Genomic DNA, 21378 nt, shown 5'->3' on the forward strand with positions numbered 1-21378 from the left:
TGGCAGATTGGGAATCTGAAAGACCAGAGTGGGTCTTCCAGATCCTAACCTGATGCTCTAGCTACTTTATTCTACTGTATGTACATACATGCTATTGCTCTCGCTCCCCATTACATTGCTTGAACATTAAAACTTAGTTAACAAACAAGTCTTCTTTAGCATTCATACTGTACATTTATATATGACTAGTAATAAAGCCCATTTATAAAAATGGGCAAGAAACGGGAGGCAGCGAGAGGGTGTGCAGCATCGGTAGGGAGAAGTAGGTGGAGGGCGCTGTGTGGGGACGGGTCGGGCTGGCGTGGCTCAGCAGGAGTCTTAAGGGTCAGGCTGGCGTCATGCAGGTTAGGCTGATGGGTCGGGCTGGTGTGGTGGAGCGGGAGTGGCACGGCCGGTCGGAGTTGGGGGTAGGTTGAGGGGGAGGCGGAGGGGAACCACGCATGGCCGGAAGTCGGCGCATGCGTGTTCGTTCGTTGTGGTGTGGGTGGGGGTAGCATGGGGGTGGGAATGCACGCATGCGCGTAACCCTGCACATGCTTAGCTCAGTTTGTTAGCGTCACGGCAGCCGTGTGGGTCGCATGGCCTCGGCGCAGCGCCGAGCATTCCAGGGGAGAGCGGGGCGATGGGGGAGAGGGGCCGACGGCGATAGGCGAGAAGGTCAGTAGGGGCGCGTCAGAGGGTGGCTGGGTGGGTGGCGGGGTAAAGGGTCGTGTTTGGGGGGAGGGTTTGGTGGGGGGAAGCGCGGCGCAGTCGTCGGTGCATGTAGGGGGGGTGTTGGTGCGGTTGGCGAGGGAGGAGGGGTCGAGGGTCAGGATGGGCAGCCGTAGTTGGTTGGGCAGCAGGTGTGGGGAAGCAGGTGGGAAGCGGGAGATGTTTGGGGGGTTTAGGAAGCAAAGTGGGGTTAGCGGCGGGTGGCGGCTCACCTGGGTGGCGCGGCGGCGTTCTGGCCGCGGAGTTGGGCGGCGGTGGCATGCTCGTGGCAGGAAGGCTAAATGGGAGGCATGGGATTCCTTCCCTGCTCCCCGGCCAAGCTGGGAGGGCATGCGGCTGGAAAGGAACAGAGTCACTGCGTCTTCAACGCGGCGTCCCTGCTCCTTTCCCCGCACCGAGGTGCAGTCCACGATGGCCAAGCAGGCATCGCGCCTCACCGCCTCACCGTTGCCTGCTTGGCCCAGGAGTGACAGTCGGAGGGGAAAATCAGGAGCCGCTTCGCCCTTCTGAGTTTTTATCCCGGACAGCGCCCGCCCTAACTCCTCCCAACTTGCCCTTAGCCTTTTATTTATAACCACGGAGCGGTTTACAGTTACTTCATACGTACACTGTGCTATGTCAGCTGCTGCAGTGACAAAAAAAAGGTTTCACTTGACAAAGGAATTAAGGAGAGTTGTAATCTGGCCCTTCTACTTTTTAACTACTATATCAATTCCTAGGTGCAACACCTAAGAAATCCAAGCTTTCATTCACAAAGCTTGATGATACAACAAAAATCGTTATGTATCTTAGTATAGTCTTCCAGTCATCCAGACATTGGAGATTTCATGCACTGCATATCAGAGACTGCCCACAGAACATCCTCTTGTCATTCTAAGATTCTACTGCACAAAAGGAGTCTCCTTTATCCCTGCAGCAATCAATGTCTTCCAAGGAAAGGTGGTCACCCAGCTTTTAAATGGTTCCTAGCTCTGTATTTACAACAAAAGGCACTCACTGGAAGCGGTACAATCCAAGACCTTACAAATAATTCTTGTAGTCCTCCAATGTATTCTGAATGCCCTTCTTAGCCTGGAGGCTGGGCTGATTGCCTTGGAGATTTAGATGTGGCTACCGGCACCCACCTACTTGTTAAAACTCTACTTCGCTCTGGTGGGTCCACTATCATTGATCCTTCTGATAGTCACTGTTCACCCTGGCAAAAAAAGCAATTGAAGGGAAACTTGAGGAGCACAGCCTCTTTCCTACAAGTCTTACCACAACTTGAGTATCAAAAAAGCAAAACATATAACTAAACAGTTGTTTGGGGAACATTCCCTACAATGAGATGCAGAAGCATCCAATTACTCTGCAGCATGCCAAATTGTTTCAGGGAACAGATTCTATACTGACATCTGATCTCAGTATATCACTCCTATCCTGTCAACTTTACCAGGAAGATCTAAACAACTTTATATCTCTCTCCATCTTGCAGTCTCCAAGATTCCCAAAGAGATTTGTCCCACCTTACCTTTCCTTTCAGTTTCTTCTTCACGAGGCCCCTCATTGTTAAAACGCTCTCGGTTAGCAGTTCTTCTTTATTGTTGTTCTACATGTTCTATACTCCAGGGACATTTAATCCCCTAAACTTTGGGGGATTGTTATGAACTATGTACTTCCAAGCCCATTACTTAAGCGTCCATAATGCTATTGTGTTCTCTTTAGAGATTATATTTCTATTCAGCCTGCCTTCTGATAATTGGCATTCTACTCCCCACTGAGTTCATACAAGTTTAATAGCTGAAGTCCAACTAGTTTCTGCTCCCAAAAATATTGTAGTTATTCAAAAACATTTTCAAAAAAAAGTCCACTTGTGAATTTAAAAAATCAATGTCTTAGAATATGATGCCACCTGTACAGCTGTACTCAGGATTAAGTATCTAATAAATATTGCCTGTAGCCCTTGCTATTCCAAAATGACACAACAGACATTCTTAATTTAAAGAAATTATTAAGCCTAACCCTAACCACAGTAAAATGATAGTCAATCTGTATCATAACTCTTGTGGCGCAGATTGGTAAGCGGCAGAAATGCTGTTTGTCCATGAGGTTGGGAGCTCGATCCCAGCAGCCGGCTCAAGGTTGACTCAGCCTTCCATCCTTCTGAGGTCGGTAAAATGAGTACCCAGCTTGTTGCTGGGGAGGTAAAACGGTAATGACTGGGGAAGGCACTGGCAAGGCCACCCTGTATTGAGTCTGCCATGAAAACGCTGGAGGGCGTCACCCCAAGGGTCAGACATGACCCGGTGTTTGCACAGGGGATACCTTTACCTTTATCATAACTTTAGATGTAAATGTTTGTATAACCATCAAATGACAGGTATGCAAAAACTGTTGACTCCATAGCTGTAAAATTTCCAAATCAGCATAAAAAAGATCTGTGCTATGTAGTCAGTTAAAAGTAATTTGGTATTTCAGTTTCATATGAATAACATACTCATACCACATTCCACCCCCACCCCCCCATCCACCCACCCTTGGTCACCTGAAAGCTTAAGAAAGAGGATTATATCAACAATATCAGATATATTTCTATTTCTATTTATTTCCCGCCACTCTCGGCAAAGATGGCTTGTGGCAGGTTACAGAATAAAATATAATCCCCTAAAACCCCTATTTCCCTTAAAACCAACAATTAAAATAAGCCCCAACAACAACCAGCAGCAACCAACCCACCCGCCTCGCTGGGGACTCAGGGAGAGGATGACCCCCACCGATGGCATATGGTGGGGTATTCCTCCCTTGTGGAGGCCCACAGATCTTCACCCTGGCCTCAACCATAATCCTGGTAGAAGAGCCCTGCAGAAAGCTGGAAGCTCCCGCAGGGCCTGCAGCTCCTCCAGGAGCTCATTCCACCGGGTAGGGGGGGAGGTAGAAATCACACACTGCATATATGTAGGCTGATAGGCAGATAATAGTAAAGTCTGAAAATAAATTAACAACAGTGCGAAATTAAACATATGTTAGTTCAATTAATTTTCACTGACCCTTTTAACATTTGGCAGACATTAAATGTAAAAAGACCACTACTTAAACACAAGATTACATTTTCCAGTAATTTTTAAATAGAACTATTTTGCCATCAGTGTTTTAGGACATACTGTAAATATCACCAAGTTAATTGCCTTATCTCTAAGTGTTATTTGCAGATACGAAGCACAGGACATCTGGCAGGAAGTTTTAAGATGTTATTTGTTCAGTCGGGAATGCTGATCCAATTTAATGGGACAACCCCTACTTCTCTTAATATTAAATACAGACGTTCAAAATTGCCAGATACAGTGTACACTTTAGAGTCTGCATGAAGCATCAGTGTTTGTTCTTACAGTACAGAATTGTTCTTACAGTAACTGTAAACTTGTACTAAGTTTCTGGTAAGGGCAAATAAAGTTATTGTAATCAACACCGTTGGAGTCAGGAATGGAGGGGGGCCAGTATGTGCTTCCTTCTCAACTAAGTTCTTCAAAACAATATGCAATCCTTTCTCCTGGATTGGGGACAGAGTGCATGTGATGATGACGATGATGATAATAATAAGAATAGATTTTATACTCTCTAGTTTTATTGGCTACGAAAGACAATACGATCAATCTTATCATCAAGATGAACCAATAAAGAAAACCAGTATGGTTAAAAGTGATGGACTAGTATTTGATCACTTCCTGTTCAAAGCACTGTTGGTTTTGTGATCACCAACTCCCAAAACATTAAGATGGCCTGCCTTTGATAACTTATGGATCCAGGTGGTTTCCAGTCACCCTGAATGTTTGGTTGGAGCTTGACACTGTGATATCTGAGGAAACACATCTGCCCTTCACCCATTTTGATCCAACTTAATTGCTTGGTTATGGAACAAAGACTATTTTTAGTTGTTTTGGTAGATGATTTCTACTTATGAATGAATGAGGCAAATGTATTCATCTGTGTCATTATATCTTTTTAATATAGTGGACATACAACCTTGCTAAAATACTTAGAAATTAGGACTGGGGAACAGCACTCAAATGGTTCCATTCTTTTCCAACAGATCTTAAGTACAAAGCACACAGAAAAAGTATCCCATTACAACCCTCATACTATATTATGTTTTAATGATGTTTAATAAATGAGAGGGTCCAGCATTTAATTATATTTTAGAGAGCCAGTTTGGTGTAGTTGTTAGGAGTGCAGACTTCTAATCTGGCAAGCTGGGTTTGATTCTGCGCTGCCCCACATGCAACCATGTGGGCTCGCCACAGCACTGATAAAGCTGTTCTGACCAAGCAGTAATATCAGGGCTTTCTCAGCCTCACCTACCTCATAGGGTGTCTGTTGTCGGGAGAGGAAAGGGAAGGCGACTGTAAGCCGCTTTGAGACTCCTTTGGGTAGAGAAAAGCGGCATATAAGAACCAACTCTTCTTCTAACTTATTCAATTTGGACAGGGAGTTGAAGGATACAAACACCTATATGACAAGAGGATAAACAGTAACAATGACTTTATCTTGGGCTGCACCATACCGGCTATGGTCTAGAACTCCAATTATAATCAATGTGCCAGATTTGTACCTTTGCAGATAGAACTAATGCTGTGCTCTTTCATTCTGTGTATCAGGAATGTTCTATCGCTATAGCTGCACCTGAAGAATCCAGATTAGCATCTTACCTCCACATGTGCTCTAGACCAGGGGTAGTCAACCTGTGGTCCTCCAGATGTTCATGGACTACAATTCCCATGGGAATTGTAGTCCATGGACATCTGGAGGACCATAGGTTGACTACCCCTGCACTAGACAGTGACAAATCATCTGCCTTTGTTACTGCTTGACAGTGTTTGTATTTCACTTTAAAAGAATTCTCTTTTTATTGCCACCCTTGCATTCAGTCACTGACAAGAAAGAAGCACTTCTGTATCTACTTCCTTCCGGGCTATAGCAAACAACACTTCTGTTCTTTACTACCATGCTGCATTTGAGCTACCCCCTCAGTGAATAGCAGCCCTGTGCCTGCCTGTGGGAAAGCTGTGAGGAACAGCCAACAGCAGCAAAATGATTTCACCTAATCCTTGTCAGTTTTCACCACAGTCTGCAAAATTATAGTATTCCAAGATTGTTTTTTTGCCAAGAAACACAAAATACCACGGAATACCATGGAAAGAGAAATCTAAAGTCACGAATACAACATACATGGAAAATGTTAACTTGTTTTAGAACCAGTTGGTATAATTATGTGCTTTATATGATGGATAATGCAAAATTTCTACCAAAGGCTAGCTTTAAAAATACATTTAAAGTAAATTTTTTTAAAAATCTAACACCTATGTTCTGTTCTTTTTTAACTCTAAAAGCATAACATACAATTTGGAGATTTGACAAAAGAGCTTATAAAGGGGGCAATATGGAATACAATGTTTGTGAACAGAAACCAGTTTTCTTTTAAAAAGGTCTCCCATTGAGCGAGTAATTCGAACTGGATCCCCTCAAAAACACAATTTATTAATTAAGGCTTACTTCCAAGAAAGAGGACTGAAGCTGGTCTTCAAATTCCTTCTTTAAACACCATTCACTGATTGTGCTAGCACTCTCCAAAGTTTGTACAATTTTAAAATTTTAATTATTCTATTAAAAACACACACACACACACACACTATTATTCCTGTTTGTCTGCTGGTATATGCAGAGAACAAGTATTTATGCACATTTATGCTTCTGTCAGGAATAAATACCCCTATACAGATCTTATATGGACCTGTTCATATAGGTAATCAAAAAATCACAACATTTTTTTTACCTCAAGTACATATAATATTTAAATTGAAAAAGACTGTTAGCAAATAGGAAAACAAACAAACCGAAAAGATTAGGGCCATAACCGATAGACGTATACTACAGAAACTATTTAATAAACAAAAGATTTCAAATGTTGGAAATTAAATTTTAACAAATCATTAAGTAAAATTCACTTAAGAGGTTTCAGTCAGTGTCTCAGTTAACTGCATTCTGGTCATCAATTGTACATAATCTTTTCTCTGAAACAAACAGAATATAAAGAATTTCAAGTACAATATATGCCTCTTTTCTTGGTGCCTCTTGCAGCTATGAGACAAATTTGAAAGATCCTTTCTGCAATATGTGCAGTTGTTGATTATTTGATTCAACTAAGGAAAAGTGTCTAAACTTTTCAAATATAAAACTAGGGTTGCAAACAGTTGTACTTAGCAGAAAGTGTACAGAATCTGAACTTCTGGTCAAACTGTGCAAGCACATCCTAGCTTCATGCACAGCAAAACATCACATCTGCATTTCCATTCTAAATATACACAGCCATATGAAGCATTTCCCCCCTCCTTATCCTAGATCAAAGTTCAACATGAATTGCATATGTGCAGGTGTTTTTAACATGTCTGAGATCTTGTATGCCAGTGCTATTTTAATCCCACTTTATCAGCCTCTTACACACTGAAATCAGATCCCCTAAGACTCAGAGCTCTGCTTTCCCCAAAGGAAGAGTGAACTATTTATGAAAGGAGGAGTAAAAGGGGGGGGGGGAACTACAATGAGAAGAAGTGGATTGGTTTGCAATTACATGTGTACATGGAGCAGGGACAGATATTTTACTTCTTTCCATAAAAAAATGAACACCTGGCTGGCATATTTTATTTCTGAGCTCTCTTGCCAGATGTTTCTTTGTTATTGAAATAATTTTACATTTCAATAAAAAGCACAGCAATATTTTAAAACAACACTGAAGGCTTTTATATTACTACTAAACTGCACACATTGTTTGCAATCTGAAATTCAGCAAGCAAACATATTATTCACCAATACCCAACTCTAGATACTTAAGGAATTGTCTCAAATTTCTATCCTGTCCTTTGCCACTGCTGCCTCAAGCTGGTGGATCCCGAGAACAGCATAAGGAACAAGATAGGGAGTCTACAGGGGGAAGAAGGAATCAGCAAAAAACAAAACAAAAACAATGCATACCTCTTGCACAAACAAAAGTGCCCTTCTGCTGTTAGAAGATATTGGTTTCCTGTGTGTGTGTGTGTGTTTTTGTCTTACTTTGGTTTGGTAAAAATCACACTGTACTAAAGCTAACACTCCTGAACTTGCTTCCCAAAAGATTTATGAACAGCTTTGGAATACAAGGATCAAGCTCTGAAATACCACCTACTTGTATGAGAAAGGCCTAATAACGAGCCACAATTACTTCAAACCCCCCTTTTCCTTGAATTTACCATAAAGTACTTTTTTTGATAGGTGAAAACTTAAATGGACTCCGGGGAATGGCAGAGGACAGGAAGGCCTGGAGGATCATTGTCCATGGGGTCGCGATGGGTCGGACACGACTTCGCACCTAACAACCTCAACACTTTTTTTGGAAACACTTATGTCTTATGAAGAAGCGATTGTATCTGAAAATCTGTAAACCTTCTAAGTGATTAGTTTGCCCAATTAGATGTATTTTCTTCTATTCCACATTTCAAGAACCATTTGTGAAGATGTTCTCAAGTACCATGAAAAGGCGGAAAATCCAGATCCCTATGATACGTAGAGACAACCAAGAGATTTTCCTTGTTACAAATGAAAATTTCCCCATCTCACCTTTCCTTAACAACGTCAGATCCAATCACATACTCCAATGAATCTTGGTATATGAATATTGTCTGGTTCTTTGGAAATTCTTTTCAAGCCAACCAGTCTGGAAAGAGTAGTTCATTAGTCTGAGGAAGAGTGCTTGCACTCAAAAAATCATGCCTTGAATAAATCTTTGTTGGTCTTAAAGGTGCTACTGGACTCTGATTTTGTAGTCTGGAAAGGTATTTCTCCTACACCCATAAAAGTCATGTGAGAAATATAGTGTATAAATAAATAGTTATGAATGTTATTATACATGATGAACTCTTAAGAGCAAAAAACAACAACAAAAGACTGACTTTGCAGCATGAAAGAATTATCTGCAAAAGCATGTGCAAAGTAAGATGTAGTAAGATTTTAGAAATCCTTCACAATCAAAATGCTTCATCCTTTCATGCTAGAACATAGAGTTGATTTAAATAATGATATAACATTCAGATTTTCACAGCTTTAAGATGTTTTAACTCCATGCATTAATCTCTCTTTAGTTCTTAGACTGAACTCAATAAAGTATCTGCTCACAATTAAGATCCACAGGTATTAGTCAGATGTATTCCCAGCCAATTCATGGAAAATTACAGATATTCTGGTTTGAAGCTAACTTTTTCCCTCAATGCAATATATTTTATCTCCATTATAATGGGGTGAAAACTTCTGGAAGGAATACTAACAATCTAAGATAAGCAGGTGACACCAGAGGGAGTTCAGCAGCAGGGTGAGGATACTAGAGCACTGGTCTCTCAATTTCCCTAAAAAAGGGAAATGAATCTACATAAAATAGGGAATTTTATTGAAAAGGGGATATTTTAAAAAAGCAATTCTGAAGGTAGAATGGCAGCAGGGGGCTGGGGGCTCTCCAATGTGCTGAATACAACCTGCCAGCTGGATAGAAATCATGGGTAAGGAGCTCCTGGCAATCAGGGAATGAGTTTGCACCCTGGAGGCCAAGGTGGATGATCTGGAGAAGCAGAAATAGTCAGTTAGGCACCCAGGTAACACACTTGGGGATTTGTTAGATGTGTCCCACTCTGAGAATGGGTGTTCCATCACTGTCAGGGAGGATAAGGGTCAATGGGAAACAGGGCACGGTGTTGAAGAAAAAGGGAATGTTCCCGCAGAAGGAATCCCTTCTACAGAAGAACAGTAGTTAGTTTTTTATACTTCACTTTTCACTGCCTGAACGATTTTCAAAGCAGCTTACAATCACCTTCCCTTCCTCTCCCAAAACAGACATCCTGTGAGGAAGGTGAGGCTGAGAGGGCTCTGACAGAACTGCTCTATGAGAACAGTACTATCAGGACTGTGACTAACCCAAGGTCACCCAAGCTGGCTGCAGGTGGAGGAGCAGGAAATCAAATCCAGATTAGAAGCCGCTGCTCCTAACCACTACACCAAGCTGGGGAACAGATCTCTTTTTGCATCAAAAAAACCATCTCTGAGCAGGGATGAAGGAGGTACTTGGTAGTTGGTGATTCAGTCCTTAGGCATGTAGACATATGGGTTGCGAACCAGTGTATGGACCATGTGGTGGCTTACCTGCCTGGTATGAAGGCAACTGTCATTATGCGTGGTCTAGATAGGCTGGCAGACAGCGCTGAGGAGGAGCCAATGGCCATAGTACATGTTGGTACCAGTGATGTGGAGAAATGTAGTTGTGTGGTCCTGTACGAAAAATTTAGACTGCTAAGCAGGGCCAGCACCTCCAAGGTGGCCCTTCTCAAAAGTGCTGCCTTTTCCATGTGCAGAGCCAACTAGACAGGCACAAATTAGGAGTCTCAAAGCAAGACCTGTACAAAAAAGAAGGCCTCCACTTGTCCCAAGAAGGAACCAGGTTGCTGGCGCTTAAAATCAAAAAAGGTGGCAGAACAGTTTTTAAACTAAATCATGGAGGAAAGCCAGTAGGAGATTAAATGTCTCTGGTTTGGGATCACTCATCTCTAAGAGTTTTATGTTCTAGAGCAGCGGTCTGCAACCTTTTTAAGGTTGTGGCCCGTTGCCAAGAGGTGGGGGGAGAGGGCGACCTGGTGCTCTGCGCAAACGTGCATGCGCGGACCTGCCATGCATGCGCAGAAACTGCCGCGCATGCACGTTTGCGCCGCTGGCATGCTAGCGGTCGCGCTTCCCTCTCCCCCCTTCTCGCTGTGGGAGGGGGCGGGGAGAGGGAGCCGCAGCCCACTGCCGAGGCTCTCGCGGCCCGACACTGGGCCACGGACTGGGGATTGATGACCCCTGTTCTAGAGGAAAATTGATTAGGATTGGCTACTGAAAAGGTGGCAAATACCAACAGCCTGACAGAATCTAGAGGCCACAGGAGTAAGGTTGCAGACCTAATGTGACTGGGAAATTATAGATGTTTATATATGCAAATGCTAGAAGTGTTTGAGATAAAATGAGTGAGCTGAAATGCTTAGTTTCAGAGGAGAACGTAGATGAGTGATTCCAGGTTATGTTAATGCTGGTTTTAATGGGGTCATACTGTTTTTTATTGTTTTGCAGTGAACCGCTGCGAGTCCGAATGGAATGCAGCGGTACATTAATACAAATAAATAAATATAAATTCTATCGAAAGGACAGGAAGGGAAGGGCCAGAGCACTGTATGTCAGAGGATAAACAGTCCAGTAAAACTGAGAATTAAGAGAAACAGATTCACTTACAGAAACACTATGAGTGGAAATAGTGTGCCCAAAAGGAAACTTAATTCTGGGAGTTTGCTATTGCCCACCAGATCAAAGGTTAGTAGAGGATGATTTTAAAACAGCAAAAGAATTAAGGAAATAAAATAGCTAGATGAAACAGCAGTATAATAATAGGTGATTCTATCTACCCACCCATTGATTGGGCCAATATGTTTTCAAGTCAGGAGAAAGATTGGGTTTCTACATAATCTCAATGACTGTGCCATGGAGCAGATGGTCACATAATTTATCTGAGAGAAGGCAATTTTGGACTTTGTCTTAATGTTAAAAGAGCCTCTTGTGGCGCAGAGTGGTAAGGCAGCAGATATGCAGTCTGAATGCTTTGCCCATGAGGCTGGGAGTTCAATCCCAGCAGCCGGCTCCAGGTTGACTCAGCCTTCCATCCTTCCGAGGTCGGTAAAATGAGTACCCAGCTTGCTGGGGGGTAAATGGTAATGACTGGGGAAGGCACTGGCAAACCACCCCGTATTGAGTCTGCCATGAAAACGCTAGATGGTGTCACCTCAAGAGTCAGACATGACTCGGTGCTTGCACAGGGGATACCTTTACCTTTTTTTACTTAATGTTAAAGACCAAGTGAGAGATGTAAATGTGCTAGTATTAGTTGAGAATAGTGACCATAATACTATTAAGCTTCACATCTATGTAAATAGGGAAGGGTGCGGGCCTAACATGTCTGGGAAATTATAAATGTTTATATAAAAATGTTAGAAGTGTCCAAAGTAAAATGGGAGAGCTGGAATGTTGAGTGTCAGAGAACATCATGGGCATTTCAGAAACTTTGTTGTTATATAGACAGGTCAGGGAGGGAAGGGCCAGAAGTGGACCAACACAACTACATTTAACTTTAAAATGGATAACTTCTCTAAAATGAGATGGCTTGTGAAGAAGAACCTGAAAAGAAAGGTAAAAGTAAAAGGTAAAGGTATCCCCTGTGCAAGCACTGAGTCATGACTGACCCCTGGGGTGACGCCCTCCAGCGTTTTCATGGCAGACTCAATACGGGGTGGTTTGCCATTCCCTTCCCCAGTCATTACTGTTTTACTCCTCAGCAAGCTGGGTACTCATTTTACCTACCTCGGAAAGATGGAAGGCTAAGTCAGCCTTGAGCCGGCTGCTGGGATTGAACTCATGGTCAGACAGCTTCAGACAGCATTTCTGCAGCTTACTGCGCCATTTCTGCGCCACAAGAGGCTCTCTTGAAAGAAAGGTAAGGAGGGTCAAATCACTTTAGGAAGCTTGGAGACTATTTAAAATTATAATATTGGAAGCTCAGATCAAATGTATATCACAGATTAGGAAAAGTATGTGACAAGATATTAAAAAAAAACCCTGCATGATTAACAAAGTATTGGATGCAGTAAAAGGTGATAGAGTTCCTTTTAGCGGTGGAAGGCTAGTCTGAGTGAGATAAATAAAAGAGAACACAGGTTTTGGCAAATAAAAAGCGACAAATTAAAAACGGACACATTTTTAAACAGAGGCTGGACAGCCATCTGACGAAGAGGCTGATTCTGTGAAAGCTTAAGGGGGTGGCAGGTTACAATGGATGAGCGATAAGGTTGTGAGCGTCCTGCATTGTGCAGGGGGTGGAACTAAATGACCCATGAGGTACCTTCCAACTCTATTATTCTATGACATCATCGGGCCCCAACTGGATACATCCAAGAGTTCTAAAATAACTCAAATGTGAACTTGTATATCTTATGATAAAAATACGATCTATTACTAAAAATCTACCTCTATTCCCTTTTTAGGCCTGAAGGATCATTGTCCATGGGGTTGCGATGGGTCGGATATGACTTCGCAACTAACAGCAACATCATTCCCTTTTTAAAAGGTTCCAGAGATCTCAGAAATGTAGGCCAATCAGTCTAATCCTTGAAACATTCTTCAGGCTTTGAGAAACCCCAGAAGTGGTGTGATTGTACAGAATATGGTTGGGAAGCATAATTGCACACCGACCCACCCAGGGCCCCTCCCCTTTTCACTGCCTCTAGGCCATCATTGGCCATTTTGGAAGGGATGGGTAGAGTTGACATGACCGTATATGGTCATAGCATCCCATAAAGGTTTAGCAAATTTTTAAAATATATAAAAAAAACTAATTCCCAACCATTCAAGAAACCCTTCCAGGGCTGTCAAGAAATCCTGGTCTAATGTCAATAGTTGGTGGAATTCGTTATTAAAAAGAAAATTAGTAGTCACATTGATGGACAAAAGCTATTGAGTAAGTCAGCATGGATTCTGTAAGGGAACATTTTGTCTCACTAACCTTTTAAAGTCCTCTGAAGGGATGAAGAAACGTGGACAAGTGTGACCCAGAAGATGTTGATTACCTAGACTTCCAGAAAGCTTTTGATAAAGTTCCTTTGATAAAGTTCCTTATCAAAGGCTCATAAGTAAACGCAGTAGTCATGGGATAAGAGGACAAGTCCTCCTGTGAATTAAATATTAGTTAATTAGTAGGAAAACTGAGAGTGGATAATTTTCACAGTAGAAGCACATGGGACTGTAGAGCTTTGTTTTAGGTGCAATGCTTTTAAACTTTTTCATTAATAATTTGAAATTGAGATTAAGCAGTGAAGTGGCTAAGTTTGCTAAATTGTTCATGGCAGTGAGAATCAGGAAGGAAAGTGAGGCACATTAGAGGGATCTGTCAAGACTGGGCAAGAGGACATCAACCTGGCAAGTGATGTTCCATGTGGACAAGTGCAAAGTAATGCTCATGGAGCCAAAACTTCTATAAATATAACGTTGATGGGGTCGAAACTGGTAAGCTGACCAGGAGGGAGATTTTGAAGCTGGGGTAGACAATTCTCTGAAAATGTTGACTCAACTGATATTTAAAAAGTCAAATGCTATGACGGGGATTATTATGGAGGGGACTGAAAACCAACAAGCCAGTATGATAATGCCCCTGTATAAAGCTAAAATGTGCCCTCATCTGGAATACTGTGTGCAGTTCTGTTCACTGCACCTTTAAAAAATTAGCATAGGAAAAAGTACAGATAAGGACAACTTGGATGGTTTGAAGTTATTGAAGTTATTGTGACAAGACTCACTGGAAAGAACCATAATGCTAGGGAAAGTTGGACACAGCAGAAAAAGAGGAAGACCCAACATGAGATTGATTAATTCAATCAAGGAAACCATAGCCCTCAATTTGCAAGACCTGTGCAAGGCTGAATGATAAGAGGTCATTAATTCATAGGGTCACCGTGAGTCAGAAGCAATGCGACAGCACTTCACACACAAAAAATGTATTTTACTCTCAAAAAGAAAACCTTTCTGGACTGTCAGCAAGGTTAAGATCAGGTCCCCTGAAACAGCAATTGTAGGATATTATAACACTTTGCAGACAGTTAGCTTGTAGCATAGTTTATGTTACTGATTCCCTACAGCTTTATTTTAAGGCCACCCAAATAAAAGATAAAATCAAAATAAACCACGCTCACACAACACTTGTGACAGAATTCAGCAACAGCTTCATAGTCATGCCACTGGACAAAACATTATTTATCTGGGATATTTCTAGAACACTTCTTCAGAAGCAGCTTACAATTAAAACAATTAAAACATCACATTAACAATATCGCTTGACAACATAAAAACTATGCATAATACAAAGATAAACCATTAAAAAGCTAGTAAAAAAAACCCTAATTAAAAGCCTGGTAAAAAAAAGTGCTTTGGCCTGGCACCTAAAAAATAGGTATCAGATGAGCTTTAATGGGGAAAAGGCATTGCACAGAAAATACCCTCTCCCTGGTTGCAGAAGAAGAGTTGTTTTTATATGCCACTTTTCTCTATCCTGAGTCTCAAAACATCTTCCCTTTCCTCTCCCTACAACAAACACCCTATGAAGCGGGTGATGTTGAGAGAGCCCTGATATTACTATTCGGTCAGAACAGCGTTATCAGTACTGTAACAAGCCGAAGGTCACCCAGCAGGTGGCATGTGGGGGAGTGGAGGATCAAACCCAGCTTGCCAGATTAGAAGCTGCCTCACTTCGGAAGAAGTGGTATAGGGAGCAGGGTCTGAGAAGCTGACAGTAACTGGCAGGGTTGAGAATAAGGGAGGTGATGCTCTTTCAGGTGCTCTAGCTCCAAGCTGCTGGGGGCCTTGAAGATAATAGAATTCTGAATTGTACCCAGAAACAAGTGGCTAACCAAGTAGATCTTTATGAATTCAGACACAGCAACCAAGGAGACCCAATGTGGTCCCCCAAGCACCATGGTGCCCACCAACACCTTTCCTGGTACCCATCAGGTTATTTTAGAAATGTATGGGGCTTTTGCCCAGCAGGGCTTTTGATAAGCCACTGGAAATCTGATTGGCTAAGTGGATTTTTTTCAAATGTTGCTTTGGTAACAGCTGTCACCACAGCACAAGGATCTTCATTGTGTCTAGAATATAAAGTGTGGCAGTCCTTTTATCATTTGATCCATCTCTTGCAGTAGCCATTTTCTGGTAGCCAGTTTGTACCTATGCCTGTCATGCTGTGCCAGAACTCCAAAAGTGCCTGTAGGCTGAAAAGGGCTGGGGTCTCCTGGTCAAAGCATTCTCTTACCATCAATGGCTTCTGCCCAATTAATTTAGGGAACAAGACAGTTCTCACTTCAAACTTGTATTCCTTCTTGTTATACATACTTCTGTGGAATCTCCTAGAGTTCGGTTAGCTTTATCATTTACCAAGGATAAAAGCACCTGAAAAATATTTGTATTAAGGAATGTAATAAGACAGGTATAGTTATGGCATGTTATAGAGAACTTCAAGATATATTACAGTACACCTTGTGTATAAGGAATGAATCTGTTTTTTTTGCCAGGTCACCACACTGATTATAACCTTTCTACCAAACTGCACTGATGTTCCTAGGTGACTAATCTAATCTAATAAACAAATAAATAAGTACCATACTAATGCGGATTTAAGGACTTGCCCTGACTGAGGTGATTTTAGAAACCCTCAACTATCTATATCGGGGTAGTCAAACTGCGGCCCTCCAGATGTCCATGGACTACAATTCCCATGAGCCCCTGCCAGCGTTTGCTCATGGGCTCATGGAAATTGTAGTCCATGGACATCTGGAGGGCCACAGTTTGACTACCCCTGATCTATATGATTGTGCACACTCTGATAAATCAAGCCAGTCAACAAGATCAAAGACTGATGTTATTTATTTATAATTGTATTTGTTGACTGCCAGCCTGGCTGGCTCGTGGCGGTTTACAATAAGAACATTAAAATCCATATAAAACCTAATGCATATAACCAATATTGGCAGTGAAAAACAACCTACAAAAAGCAATCTAAAAAAAAACTCCCCCATCCCATCCCCTCATACCCTACCGCTGCAGTCACCATTGCCCCAGAGTGTATTTACTAACGATGTCCAGCTTAGGCACCTATAGAGGGAGGGACCCAATCTTTCTAGCCTGGCCTTAACCAAACGCCTGGTGGAAGAGCTCCGCTTACAGGCCCTGTGGAACACTGATAGCTCCATCGGGGCCCTCAGCTCTTCCGGAAGCTCATTTCACCAGGTCAGGGCCAGGACCAAAAAGGCCCTGGCCCTGGTCGAGGCCAGGCATTCTTCCCTGGGGCCAGGACAACCAGCAAATTCGTACCTGCAGATAAGGGTCTTTAAATTTGTGGGTACTGTATTTGTGTGAAACTTAATGCTGCAACTCTAGTTATATATCTATTTGGGAATCAGTACTATTCAAAATTAATTATATGTTCTTCTCAAAAGGCATCTATAGAGAACAGTCTTTAAGTATCACAACAAATACGAAAAACATAACAGCTGCAGTAGGAAATAAAGAAAAATTAACTTACTTTCCACACATTCAAGTGCAAAACCAAGAAAAACTAATAAAAGTGATACTGCAGAATTTTCCTCCTTTATCCCACCAACTAGATTTTAAAGACTTTTAGCAAAAAGAAGTCAATATAGTGAGAGCTCATCACTAGGAATCCTCAAAGCAAAATGCACTGCACATACTCAGTGCTACAAACCTGTACGACATAAGAACCAGTGATTCCAAGTTCTCTGCTGCCTACCGAGCACAATATGGACTAAAATACAGATCATCCCTATGCAGAGGGGTTCAGCTAATCAAGATTACGGGTGGTTGGGTGGGGGGTTAACAAGAGTGTGCTTTTATTAGAACAAAGAAACGTTGTGGCATTCGATTTTTTTGTGTGCGCAGACCAAGAGTGTACGTATCTCCCTCGCTCACAGAGGCCTCTGGCTGTACCTGAACTCGATCTCTTTCTGCCCTGTCACGTATAGACAGGTCTGTCCCTAACTTACTCCACACATTCCTGAGGTGAGGGACTGGGGACTCGGCGCATCGCCAGACACACACACACACACACACAACACCACGTGTCCCGCCGTCGCAAGCGTACACACATACACCTGAGGCGGCGCCAGCCCCGCCGCTCCTCCCAGCTCACCTCATGGCTGCCCTGCCCCTTCCAGCCCCGCCGGCGTGACTCCAGCCTCAGGCCTGGGCGCCAAGCGTCGCCTGCGCGCGGGCGGGCGGGAGGCGGCCAGAGCACGGCCTAAGGCCGGTGCCGCTCGCAGCTCGGTCCCTGCGGCCAGCCTAGGCCGGGCGGACTGCATTCCCCGCCCGCCCGCCACCGCTTGCTGGGAGGCCCGCCTTCCGCCTGCTGAAAGGACAGAGGGGCTCCCCCTCCCCGCCTCACCAAGCCCCTCCGCCGCCCGAGGCAGCGCTTCTGCCTCTCGCCTGCCCTCGTCTCTGGCGCCGCCGCCGCCGCCGCTCACCTTGTGGCTGTGGGTCTGGCTCGGGCGGCGGCGGCGTGTGCGTGCGCCGGGGCCCGGAGCTGCTGCTGCTGCTGCTGCTGCTGGTGCTGCTACTTGGTGCCGCTCATTTCCTCCTCGGCGCCTTCCCCCCGCGGCCTCGCCTTGCCTACGGGCCGGCCATCCCCTCCTTCCCCGCCTTTCTTCCGCGCTTGCAGGGCGAGCAGGCCCTTGCCCTTGTAATCTCCCTCCTGGCAGGCCAGGCGGCGGCACAAGAGCCCTATTGTATTATTGACACTGCCGCCGCCGCCGCCTCCCAGGCTCCGCCTCTTCCCCTTCCCTTCTCTCTTCCACCCCACCAGCCCGAGCGCTTCGCTCGAGTGCCTCTCTCCGCCCGAGCTGGGCTGGATTCCCCACCACCTGCCCCACTGGAGAGGGGCTTCCCTCGCAGGGTGGCTTTGCGCCCTTCCCCTGCCTCTCCGCCGCCCGGCGGCCCTCAGCACCGCGCACTGCATAAGACATTCAGCCAGCCGGTGTTTCCATCGCCTCCCCCTTGCTGAGACAACCTTTACTTTTAAGCAAAAAAGCGCCTCCGCTTTCAGAGGAGGGAGTCCAAAATATCCCAATGGCCGCTCTCTGCGATTCTTTTTTGAGCATCTTCTCCCCCCCCCCCCCGTACCGTATTCGCACTCTTTAACAATTGCCCTGCTCGCGTGGCCAGCCGCTCTGAAGAGGCTTCCTCACTGCCAGCTCGGGCTCATGCACCATACGGCCTTGTCCTTTGAGCTTGGTCTTTGTCCTTCCCTCGAGAAAGCAGCATTCTTCACCCCCTGCTCAGTAAAAGGGATTCTAAAACAGTGGAAATGCTTAAAAGGCAGTTCGTTCAGTTACAGACCCAAGGTTGTCCAGTTATAACGACTGGGGGTGGGGAGGGAAGAGAATAGGCATCGAGGGCTCCAGTCCTTACTCAAGTGGTGAAATGAAGAAAACCACCGCCGGAAAGCCTCATGGCGCAAGGATATGAAATAAGGCAAAGAAAAGTTTTTACAGGTGCATTGCAAAGTTAGTCGTAACAGTGCCCCTCTAAGCAAGTCAAGTACCTTTATTGGCATAATAGCAAAACATTTATATAAAAGAGAAAGCAATTCTAATCCAAGATAACTTGCAGAAAATCCCTTGAAGGAATTTTGCAATGCCTTCGGTTACTTGAGGATTGTGATCCAGTAAAAGAGAGTGCACTACTGTCAAGGGACCGTACATTTTGCTCACCCACATGAGGATATATGTAGTGTTCTCCAAGATGTTTGTTTTGCTCACAAAGGAGAGCGGAGCACTAGATTCACCGAGGGTAAGCACATTAGGATGTGGGTCCAATATACTTCAGATCACTTTAACATAGGTCTCAATGAAAGCTCATGCAAAAAGGGTGATTCTGCACACACAGTGCAGGGAAGTCCACTAGAACATAAATTACATACTTATATAGTTGTAAACTTATAAATCAATTGGTTTTGCATAGAGCCACAGTTTCTGAGGAACTGTCATAGCCTTAGCAGAGGCTGTGTTAAAGGTTCTGCTAAATAATTCACAATTCCCTACAATTAGGGGAAAGGCTACAAAAGATGCCACCTCCAAGAGTTTAGGTATCAACAGTGGTGTTTATCACAGTGCTCCCTTCCCAAATTATGAGAAAGCACAATTTTATCAACAAAAATACTGCCTCTGAATAGTGGTGAACCATATTTTGCCATTGGTGGAGTTCAGCTGCATCCGACTGCATCCCACTTCATGCTATATTCATTCAAGTGTTTATTGTAGCAGAGCTGAATCATCTTTAAGGTACCATAAGACTCCTGGCTACATCTATATATTTTTGCTGACCCAAGACGAGATTGGCTAATTTGTCTATCACTGTTCCCACTCCAAGTTCACCCGTTCAGTATATGCGAAACAAGATGTCATATTGTCATTCTAAAGGGAAGAAACATGGCATCCAGAATCATCCTAAACACTTTACCCCTACATGAATACATCTAAAACAACCATACTCCCAAGCATGATCAGACTAGTGTCATGAAGGAATGTGGTACAGCACCACAACAGTGTTGTTTACTAGGCAATACAGCCACTTACAGAACTGCTGTGGTCCCTCGAAGGCCCCCCCAAATTACATACATTACAATAACAAGGTTGCATTGTTTTGTAATCCTAACCCCCTATTGAATGCAGAAACAAATTATAACATGAACTAGGAATTAAACCCGCTGTGGGTAAAATACAGCGGGCACTAGGTGCAGGTGGGTATGGTGGGGGGGGCTGGGCGGGTGGGCATTTGTCCCGGGGGCGCCGCGTGTCACTCTGGGCCTCCCCCCGGTCGGCAAGACTCACCGTCGGACGTCTGGGCAGCAGGGCAACGTGTGTTAGCGGGCAGTGACGGCCCGGCTTTCTGTGCTCATGTCAGCGGCTCCGCGGCCGTCTGTGGGTGGCGGCGGCCATGTTGGGGCCGGGTGGCAAGGGCTCGGCGGGCCGCTGGCAGCAGATCGGCTCACCATCGGTCTCCTGGTCTTCGCGTGCGTTCAGAAGGCGAGGTGGGTAGTGTGCGGCGATGCGGCTCGTAGCGGGTGGCAACAGCTGGGTTTGTGGCGGCCGTGTGAGCGGCTGCATGGCTGTGTCTGGGTGGTGGCAGCCATTCTCGTGGCGGGCTGCGAGGGCTGGGTGCGTGGGCGGCGACGGCTCGGTTTGCGGCGGGCGTCTGAGTGGCTCCAGGGGGGTCCGCGAATGGCAGCAGCGATTTTCGGGCCAGGTGGGGACGGCTGGACGCGCGGCGGGCGTATGAGCAGCTCCAGGGGGTTCTCCGGGTGGCGGCGGCCATTTTGGTGCCAGCCGGCGAGGACTGGGCGGGGCGGTTGTGGCCATGTGGCTGCGGAGCACTTGAAGGATGTCGAAGCGTGAGGGCTGGCTGCGGCGGCGGCGGCAGCAAAGACCGGAGAGAAGCGGAAAAGCGGCAAGGTTGTAGGGAAGTCGCGGGCGGGGACGAACATTCGTGGTGGGGGTGGGAAGGGCGCGGGTGGCGGCGGCCGTGGAGGCGTAGAAGGCAGGGAAGGGCAGTCACTGGGTGGAGAGAAAATAATTTTCCCCGAGGCCAGCGGCATGGGGTGAGCTTCCTCCCTGGCGGACATCCGTGCAGGATGGCGTCTTGGGAGGAGTGGAGTGTGTGGTGCAGGGTCCGGGAGACGGGCCAAGTGTCCAACAGGGAGGTGCACTTCGCGCGCCTCCCAATTGGACACTTGGCCCTGGAGTGCCACTTAGAGGAGCAAATCAGGAGCCGCTTCGTAGCTCCTGATTCGCTCCTCTGAGTTTTTATCCTGGACAGAGCCCGCCCTAACTCCTCCCCACCAGCCCTTAGCGTTTTATTAAGTCTGTGGCGCCGCCCGCGGCGCCACGGGCGATTTAAAGATTGTAAGTGGCTTTGGAGAAATTAACTGACTGGGTTTCATAAAAAGGCAATGACACATTAAACAGGTTTCTGGCCAAATAATTT

General features: G+C 44.9%; 1 protein-coding gene across 6 annotated transcripts in view; it reads right to left on the reverse strand.

Moving 5' to 3' along the window:
- JADE3 (jade family PHD finger 3) overlaps window positions 1-18534 on the reverse strand; it is a 45594-nt gene extending 27060 nt beyond the window's left edge. For 3 of the 6 annotated variants that reach the window (XM_077343383.1, XM_077343386.1, XM_077343384.1), the window contains exon 1: window positions 17862-18150. The gene's annotated coding sequence lies outside the window, so the exon portion shown is untranslated. Of the gene's footprint in view, window positions 1-17530; window positions 17548-17861; window positions 18151-18516 lie in introns of those variants that run through there. The other 3 variants (XM_077343388.1, XM_077343387.1, XM_077343385.1) reach the window with 3 other exon arrangements.
- Between the last annotated feature and the right edge of the window lie 2844 nt (window positions 18535-21378).

Source organism: Paroedura picta, chromosome 6 (genome assembly GCF_049243985.1).
Source record: "Paroedura picta isolate Pp20150507F chromosome 6, Ppicta_v3.0, whole genome shotgun sequence".
Taxonomy (NCBI): Eukaryota; Metazoa; Chordata; class Lepidosauria; order Squamata; family Gekkonidae; genus Paroedura; species Paroedura picta.